A 9,963-nucleotide genomic window follows, 5' to 3' on the forward strand; every position below is an offset into this window, starting at 1 on the left:
AATGTGATGACGTTCATGATGAACTGTCCCCAGGAACGTTTATAATGATTAATGTCTTTATTCAGTGTGAACACGTTGAACACACGCAAGTATTCAGCACCTTCTACAGCACTTCCCGCATTCATGGCATTTAGAAAGACCTGTTAATATGGCGAGAAAGGTGATGAGCCATCCGGTCGCTCGGACTTTGCAGCACGGTCCCACAGATTTGGAATTGGAAAGGTCTCTATTCCGGGTGAGCACGTGGGTCAGACGTCAGGTCTCTATATATCTTAACGGACTCTTATTTATGTGGACATATTTCTCAGAGATGAAACACATAGAGGTTTGATAACATTTTCCAAAGTTCGGAGAGAGAAAAGGTTTCTCATTAGTATGAGCGTCGTGTTCGGTTCTCCAATCGCTGGACGTTTTAAAGCATTTTCCGCAGTTCATACACTGAAATCGTTTCTCATCATTTTGAACAAGCAGGTGTCGCAGCAGGTCAGAGACAGAGTGAATCCCTTCCCACTCTCTGAGCAGGTAAATGGCTTGTTCCTGGTATCATTGCGTCCATGGGAATTCAGCTCAGACAGGGAAATGAATCCCTACATTTCCACAGTCATTCCTCACTATGACTGCAATTGAGGTGTGTAAGTCTGATGACAGGAAAAAACCTGGTCCACACGCACAATAAGTGAACGACTTATCTCACACTATTACCAGAGCTTTTTCCTTTCATGTTCGAAATCTGATCAAGTTGTATTTGGGATAAAATTCGTGGCTTCATCAGATTATGGTGGAGAGGTTGACTTCAAAATCTTCCCCTTCTAATATCCTGCGAAATTGATGTGATCCCAAAATGAAAGTGTGAAACCATCTTTCAAAAGACTCCAGAATCTGTCTGAAGATATGGTCTGAAGGCAAAGGATTTTCGACACTAAGAATTTGACCAGAATTTTGTCAGAATCTTTCATGCACACAACTTCCACCACAGAGAACGAGCAGGTCAGCAGGTGGATATGAACACGATCGCCTCCATGTTCCCTCCAGGTCAAACACTGTCCTGACATGTCTGACATACAGTACTGTTGGAGCAGACATTTCTTACAATTCAATCATTGCAAAATTGAGGCCTCTGACTTCAGTCCCAAAATCAAAATTCACTGCCTCGCCACTGAGTCGAAAGTGTGATGCTGGAAAAGCGCAGCAGGGCAGGCAGCAACGAATGAGCTGGAGAATAGATATTTTGGACACGAGACTTCATCAGGAAAGAGGCTTGTGAACCGAGGGGGTACAGAAACAAATGGAAGCGGGTGGGGTGGGACAAGGTAGCAGAGAGTGTGATAGATTGATGGAGGTGGGGACAATGATGAAAGGTCGCAGCGCAGGCTGGAGCAGACAGGTGGGATGGAAGATGTACAGACAGGACAGTTCATGAGAGCGGCGGAGGCCCTGGACCTGAATGAATTTGGCTGTGTGGGAGGGAGAGTTGACTGTTCAGCCAGAGGCGAGTGGTGTTATTTGTTGCGGGTGTCCCGGAGGTGTTTTCCGAAGCGGTCTGTAATTAGGCATCCAATTTCTTCAATGTCGAGGAGACAGTAAAGGGAGCAATTGTTACAGTAAATGACATGCGTGGAAATGCAGGTAAAACTCTGATGGACATGCAAGTGTCTTTTGGGCCTTTGACAGAGTTGAGGACGGATGTGTGGTTGGATGTTTTCCAAACCCCGTGTAGGAATGAGAAGGTGCTGGGAGGGGAGGGTGGTTTTGTGGAAGCGTGCACTTTGTAAGGGGTGGAAGAGGGAATGATCTTTATAGAAAATGGATAGGGGTGGGGAGGGAAGCACATCTTAATTGTTGGGGTTCATTTGCAGCTGACGGAAATACCGGAGGATGACATGATGTCTTCAGAGGCTGCTAGATTTTCAAGTATTGAAGAAGGAAGTTCTGTCCTCGTCATATTTGGAGGGATGGGTTTTGGGAGTGGGGTTGAGGGAAGTGGATGAGATGAGCTGGAAGGCATCATCGACGACGTGACAAGAGAAAATGCCTCGCCACTGATTCAAATTTCTCCCTGGCACTGGTTTGAGTCTGAACAGATACGTCATTACCATGGTGACATCCTTCAACTCGTGATGTGTTTTTAACCACATATCGCCATCATCACCATGTCAGCCGACTTGCACCTCATTAACATCATTAACTCTTCCACGTCTCTGCCCTTCTGCAGCTCAAACGCTAAACCATTCGTTTGGACGACACGGTCATAATACACTTCGATCCGTTCTTTCAAATTTCCTCCCCGCTCTGGTGCTAGTGAAGCAATGGATATATAGAGAGAAGAGTTGAGCACGTGGCTACACGGATGGTACAGGAGTGAGGGTTTTGGATTCTTGGATAATTGGGGCTTTTTCTGGGGTCGGTGGGACCTGTACAAGCAGGATGATCTTCATCTGAACCAGAGGGGTACCAATATCTTTGGGTGGGGGCGGGAGATTCGCTAAGGCTATTGGGGTGGGTTTAAACTAATCCAGCAGGGGTATGTGAAACAAAATTGCAGTTCAAGTATAGAAATTTTTGTGAGTATGGAGGTCCAGAATCAAGCTTCAGGGGCGCAAGATGTCACCAACAAGCAAGAATTTGGTTTGGAGTGTGTCTGCTTCAATGCAAGGAGCATCCAGAATAAGGTGGATGAACTTGCAGCTTGCATTGGCACCTGGGAATTCGATGTTGTGGCCATTTCGTAGACATGAACAGAGCAGGGACAGGAATGGTTGTTGCAGATTCCAGGATTACAATAAGAACAGAGAAGAAGGTAAAAGAGGGAGACGTGTGGCTGTGTTGGTCAAGGGCAGTATTACAGTTGCAGAAAGGATGTTTGGGTCTCGTCAACTGACGTAATATGGGCTGAAGTTAGAAACAGGAAAGGAGAGGTCACGCTTTTTGGAGTTTTCTACAGGCCTCCGAATAGTTCCAGAAATGTAGACGAAAGGATAGCAAATATGATTTTCGATAGGAATGAGGGTGAGAGGATAGTTGTCATGTGGGACTACAACTTTCCAAATATTGGCAGAAAACACGATAGTAGGATTACTATAGATGGGTCAGTTTTTGTCCCCTTTGTGCAGGAGGGGTTCCTGACACATTATGTAGACAGGCCAACAAGGGGCGTGGTCACATTAGATTCGGTAATGGGTAATGAGCCCGGCCAAGTGTTAGACTGGGACGTAGGTCAGCACTTTGGTGATAGAGATCACCGTTCTGTTGAGTTTACTATTGTGATAGATATAGATACGTGTATACCACTGGGCAAGAGTTACAGCTGGGGGAACGTCATTTATGATGCGATTAGGCAGGATTTAGGAAGCATAGGATGGAGAAGGAAACTGCAGTGTAGGCACATTAGAAATGTGGAGCTAATTCAAGGAAATGCTACTGTGTGTACATGATAAGTATGAATCTGTCAGGCAGGGAGAAAGCTGTAGAGCGCGGGAGCCGTGGTTTACGAAGGAAGTAGATTCTCTGGTCAAGAGGAAGAAGAAGGCTGATGTTAGGATGAGATGCAAAGGCTCATTTAGGGCACTTAATGGTTACAAGGTAGGCAGGAAAGATCTAAAGAGAGAGCTCAGATGAGCCAGGAGGCGACGTGAGAAGTTGTTGGCCGATAGGATTAGGGTTAAACCGAAGGCTTTCGATATGTATTTCAGGAATAAAAGAATGACGAGAGTAAGATTAGGGCCAATCAGGGACATTAGTGGGAAGTTGTGTGCAGGGTCAATGGAGATAGGGGAAGCACCAACTGAATACTTTTCAACAGTATTCAGTCTAGAAAACGGCAATGTTGTCGAGGAGAATACTTAGATACAGGCAACTGGACGAGGTGTGATTGAGGTTCACAAGGAGGAGGTATTAGAAATCCTGAAGAGTGTGAAAGTAGATATGTCCCCTGGGCCGGATTGAATTTATCCTAGGATCCTTTGGGAAGCCATTGGGGTGATTGCCGAGCCTTTGGCATTGATCTTTAAATCGTCATTGTCTCCACGAATAGTGCCAGAAGACTGGAGGATAGCAAATGTGGTTCCCATGTTCAACAATGGGAGTAGAGACAATTCTGTTTAGTATAGACCAGTGAGCTTCACTTCAGTTGTTGGTAAAGTGTTGGAAAAGGTTATAAGAGATAGGATTTATAATAATCTAGAAATGAATAATTTGATTGGGGTAGTCAGCATAGTTTTGTGAAGATTACGTCGTGCCACAAAAACCTTATGGAGTTCTTTGAGAAGGTGACCAAGCAGGTAGATGAGATGATGTTGTGTATATGGATTTCAGCAAGGCGTTCGATAAGGTTCCCAACAGTAGGCTATTGTAAAAAATCCGGAGGAATGGGATTGTTGGAGATAAAGCAGTTTGTGTCAGTAATTGGCTTGCTGAAAGAAGACACAGGGTGGTCGTTGTTGGGAAATGTTGCTCCTGGAGTCCACTTAACAGTGCTGAGCCGCAAGGATCGCTGTTGGGTCCACTGCTGTTCTTTTTATAAACGACGTTGATGTAGGCGTAGAAGGGTGTGTTAGTACGTTTGCAGACGACGCTGAGGTTGGTGGAGTCGTGGATAGTGACGAATTACGTAGAAGGTTGCAGCGAGATATAGATAAGCTGCGAGCTGGGCTGAGAGGTGGCAAATGGAATTTAATGCGGACAAGTGTGAGGTGATTCACTTTGGTCAGTGTAAGAGGAATGCAAATTACTAGATTAATGGTAAGATTCCTGGTAGTGTAGATGACCAGAAAGATCTCGGTGTCCAGGTACACAGATCCTTGAAAGTTGCCAGCTAGATTGACAGAGTTGTTAAGAAGGCACACAGTGTTTTAGCTTTCATTAATAGAGGGATCGTGTTCTGGAACCATGAGGTTATGCTACAGATGCACAAAATTCTCGTGCGGCCACACTTGGAGTATTGTGTACAGTTCTGGTCACCGCATTATAAGAAGGATATGGAAGCTTTGGAAAGGGTGCAGAGGAGATTTACTCGGATGTAGCCTGGTATGGAGGGAAGGTCTTACGAGGAAAGGCTGCGGGACTTGTAATTTTCTCGATAGAGAGAAGAAGGTTGAAAAGTGACTTAACAGAGACATATATTATATTCAGAGGGTGAGGCAGGGTGGATAGGGAGAGCCTCCTTCCAAGAATGGCGACAACCAGCACGAGGGGGCATAGCTTTAAAGTGAGCAATGATAGATAGAGGACAGGTGTCAGAGGTAGTTTATTTACTCAGAGAGTAGTAAGGGTATGGAACGCTTTGCCTGCAGTGGTAGTTGATTCCCGAACTTTAAATACATTTAAGTTGTCATTGGACAAGCATATGGACGTACATGGAATAATGTAGGTAAGGTGGGCTTCAGATTGGGACACAGGTCGGCGCAACATCGAGGGCTGAAGGGACGGTACTGCGCTGTAATGTTCTATGTTCTATGGTCTAACTCCCTCAGCTTCTGTTCAAGGGTGTACTTGCGTTCTGTTCACTGTTTCATTGTGCATTATCTGAATGACATTTTTACCAACGCCCATTTTCCCAAACGTGCAATGCGGCCTTCGCAGCTTTATCTTTCCACACGGGCTCCCTCATGGTGGAAGGGAAGGAGTTGCAGGTTATTCACCCAATGATGTAATCCTGATGTCTTCCAATACCTCCTCTGCATGTGGGTGTACTCACAACAAAGGTTGCTCAGCCATCACTGGGCAGCTAATTTTCAAAGGTTTCATCATTTTCTATATACCTCTTGACTGTCTTCCCTCTATGTATCACTGTCATGTCGTCCAGCCCACTCAAGAGCAAACAGAGCTGGTCAATAGCATGCCAACCCAGCCAGCGGACACGACACCCGAGATTATGTTTTAAAGTGCTCTTTCAGATATGTGCATTCCCTCGAATTCCAACCTCCATAGCATGTTCGATTTGAACTCTTTCATGTTTGGTGCCTAAACGTCATCTGCCAAAACCATAAATTATGAAATCCCATCGCTATGTAAATCGCACAGGGCGAGAGGAAAGGAATTGCTCACCAAGTGATGAAGAAAAACTGTAACACATGCTGAAATTAAGGACAATTAATTGGTATTAACACTACAACGTGCCTTTTTCATAATAGAAACTTCAAAACTTTTCCTCTGTATGAGTTTAAACAAATGTTGATCCCTGTCACATTATGAGATATTTGGAAGTTGACAAAGTGTTATAACAAACAAGCGATCAAAGAAGTGGGTTTCAAGTCGTATTTTGTCACACAAAACGAAGCTTGTATCACAAAACTGATTTGACAGAATTTGTTCTGCTCAAGGTCATCATCTTTTGTCAGTCTCAAGACGTTAGTGCTTCCTTAACTCAGTGGTTCGAGCCCTGGTTTTGTAAACCAGGAGTTGTAGCCTCCATTCTCACGGCAGTCTTGCTGAATTTTCTTACAACTATTGCAGCAAGCATCCGAAGGTGCGTGCTATATGTTGTTAGGAAATATTTTTGAAGGAACAGCTGGAAGTCATTTTTTTATGCAGACCAGGCCTCATCTGTTTCAGTTTGGAAGTCCACATCCGTGTTTTTCTTTCTAGGAATATGAGAATGACAAGCTTCTGATGCGAAGAATGCCTTTGTTTGGCAGGAAGACCAACGTGACTCAGTAGAAGCAGTAAAGTAATGGTGAAACAGTGCAGGACGAATACGAACAGGGATGCGGCTGTGTGCTTCCGTTCCTTATGTAGAAACAGGAATGTGCTGGAATCCAAATTAAACAGATAGGAGGATGGAAGAGCATAGCTAGCCAGGCTGCCACAGAGGTGGAGAAATTAACGTTTAGCAGGTTCCAAATATTCACGATTGGGGCAGTCTTAGAAGGACAGCCTCCTGCCAGTTTGCCTATGTAAACAGAAACGGGTTTTAAAGCTAATAGTGAACAAAGAAGAGGCCAGACTGTTCAATTCTTCATTTTATGGAAATTGGGCTCTCCTGAGTCCTTCGTCGCTATCAAAAGATGTGTCTGTATAGTTCCCTCTATGGGTCAAAATGAGGTTCAGTTCTCCCGCAGGTCAGGAACAAATGTGACGGTATCTGACTTCAGTCTCTATCGCTGGTTCATTTGAGATTAAAACTTTGCATGGAAAGTCTCATTGAAATGAACACTTCAGACGTCAGGCTGTGGGCCAAGTATTGGTATCTGGAAACGAGAATGGATGGATGTTTAATGACTGGCACTGACATAATGTATTATTCTGTGCTGTAAAAGAACGGTGTCACGAACATTCTTTTTTGATAGAAATTTCTCATCGCTGGAAAAGAAAGCTGTGCTGCTGAGAGAAGATACAACTGCACATGCTGTCCTTACCGGTCGGCTAATGGTTACGATGTAGCGCTTTCACCGCTGTGGTTTGGGTTCATTTCTTGGTCAGGGAATCTGGATTTATTGTTCCTAATAAGGGCAACAACGAAAGTAGAGCATCTTTGACAGGAATCGCATTTCAAACGCGTCCGCATGTGCCTTGCAATATTGTACAGGGCCGCAAGTTGGCTCACTGGTTATCACTGCTGCCTCACTGCGCCAGAGATATGATTTGCCTACAACTGTGTCGACTGTCAGTAAGGTGCCTTATTCAGGAGCAAATGAAGAGAAAAAGGGTAAAGTATTGCTCTGTGAGGGTTAATCCCTGGAGGATTGGTGTGCATTTCTTGCAGCGAATAGTCAGTTTCTGAACTTTAGGCATTCTATGTTCCCTTACTGTGTTGCTTTAGCAAATGTTCAGAAAGGAGAGACAAGTGAGGAAAAACGGTCACTTCCCAGTCAGGGATTGATACATAATGCGACAACTAACGGATTCACTTTTGAAAGAATTAGCTGCTGGGATGTGCCCGGCTGCAATGTCATTTTCGCAGCAGATAATGATAGCCCATCAATCCAGGCAAAAATCAATGGTAAGCTGAGTCTATCTTCTCAGACTCTTTTCAGCTACAAATGTATCTGTGAGTGCGTGAGAATATATATTCGCTTATGATTTGGTCAAGTAAACATGATATGCTTGACCTTACTGCAATTTCGACTCTTGCTTTGCTCAATGATTTCACCCATTGCTCGAAACAGGGCGACTTTCACGTTTACACGGAACATGAAACACACCGGACTACAGGGAAAATGCACAAAGCTGAACAGGCCGTGTTCTACATCATACCGTGCAGCATAGTTTCAGTCACTGTGTCTGTTTTTCAGAATAAGTGTCCCAAAGAATGTTCTCCACCCTTAAACCGGCGGTAGCATTACAATCCGAGAACGACAGATCACATTGTGAGGATACTCTGACCTCGGAGCCAGTTCGAGATGCCACTTTCCTTGCCTTTTACCTTAACCGTGCAATTTGCTGCAGAGATGTTCACTCCTGGACATGAGCCACATGGATACCAACTGAGTTGGAAACCTGTGTGGGAATCGACGAGAAGCGACTCAATAAATTTTGCTAAATTCCATGGTGCTTTTTAGAAATGTTTTTTTCTGTTCACCTCAATCTAAAATGCAGTTTCTGAACATAGTCACAGAAGTCAAAAGGTAATTACCTCACCCCACCCCCACTCCAGAAGAGGTGCTCACTGCACTTGAGTGCTTTTTGTTCTCGATGTGAAGAGCTCTCACGCCTGAGTCACCTTCACGTCTCTGGTTGCTGAGTGAATCACAAAGAAGGAATTTCACCAGAGCTGCAACTGCCTCACTTCCCCACTCGCCCTCCCCGTGTACATTTTCCTGCTCGTCAGTGATTTAAAGAAAACCAAATGGATGCGATGTCATTCTGTAGCCTCTCTGTCGATTCCTCGGTTTCAGTTCCAACATGACTTAGATCTCGGGGCGGACCTTAATACTAGCGACACTATGAAAGCACAGGTCCAAAGGTTCCTCTGAGAGTGTAATTTCTTTCATTGCTGTTGCTAATTGAATGAGCCACTAACGTGCGAACTGCTCCAAAACATGATTCAGGACCTCTGGTGCCAATTCTCGCACGTTGAATAAGGACAGACAGCTTCCAAATGAGGTCTTTCAGAGACGACCTTGGGGTATATTTGACAGGCAGACAAGTTCAGGAATTCGTGGTGCGCTGTGACACCAGAGCATCAGTTTCTTCCCTGTCTTTGAACCGAGCCGCATGCGTAAGGAATGCAAATGCGGTACTGCTTTTCGTGGAAGGATCAGAAAGCGGTAACTACACTCTCAAACAGAATGGCATATGATCAGAACCAGGTTGCAGAAAAGCTTTACAATGCTCTGCACAGTCATGAAATGGAATTGCATTACATTTCACTACGAGAACAGATTTGTTCCAGCAAATTCGAAGGCAGGTTTGCAGCTGGGAAAACAAGCAAGGAAGCTCCGTTCTTGTCCATGGAAAAGGCAGCAGTTGAAGAACAAAGCAGTTTCTGCCCAGTTTCGAACTGGGGACCTTTCGCGTGTGAGGCGAACGTGATGACCACTACACTACAGAAACAAGCCGCTGGTGCCTGTGCTGCGGCTCAGTGGCATCCAGCACTGAAAGTTGAAGCCATTCCTCGTTTCACCTTTCTGTTTCCCAGAGCTCGTTGTTGTCCAGCGTAACTGACATCTTGAAAACATTAAAAAAAGACACGTGAAATTGATGACAAAATATAGACAAGGATGTCGTCAATGTTTGGATCCGTAGGGCGAGGTGGAATAGGCTGGGACGACTTTCCCTGCAGCGTAACGGCTGCGACATGACCTTATGGAAGGGTGGTAAAGTGAGTATTTACGTGTTTTACCCAAGTTGGTGTGAGTTGAAAACTCGAGAGCATAGGTTTAAGGTGAGTGGGCTGAAATTGACAAAGGACCTGAGGCACATTTCCCACACAGAAGGTTGTGTGTGTTTGGAATGAGTTACCAGAGGAAGTGGAGGAGGCTATTACACTCAGAAAATTGCAAAGGTAATCGGATGATTTCTGGATAG

The 9,963-nt window shown here is 44.8% G+C and overlaps 1 non-coding gene across 1 annotated transcript; it reads right to left on the bottom strand.

Moving 5' to 3' along the window:
• Positions 1-9,416: 9,416 nt before the first annotated feature.
• On the bottom strand, positions 9,417-9,489 carry trnav-cac (transfer RNA valine (anticodon CAC)). Its single transcript has one exon. It is a non-coding gene; the product is annotated as a tRNA-Val (tRNA).
• Between the last annotated feature and the right edge of the window lie 474 nt (positions 9,490-9,963).

This window comes from Chiloscyllium plagiosum, unplaced genomic scaffold (assembly GCF_037043375.1).
Source record: "Chiloscyllium plagiosum isolate Xiang-an unplaced genomic scaffold, Cpla_swu_hap1 HiC_scaffold_51, whole genome shotgun sequence".
NCBI lineage: Eukaryota > Metazoa > Chordata > Chondrichthyes > Orectolobiformes > Hemiscylliidae > Chiloscyllium > Chiloscyllium plagiosum.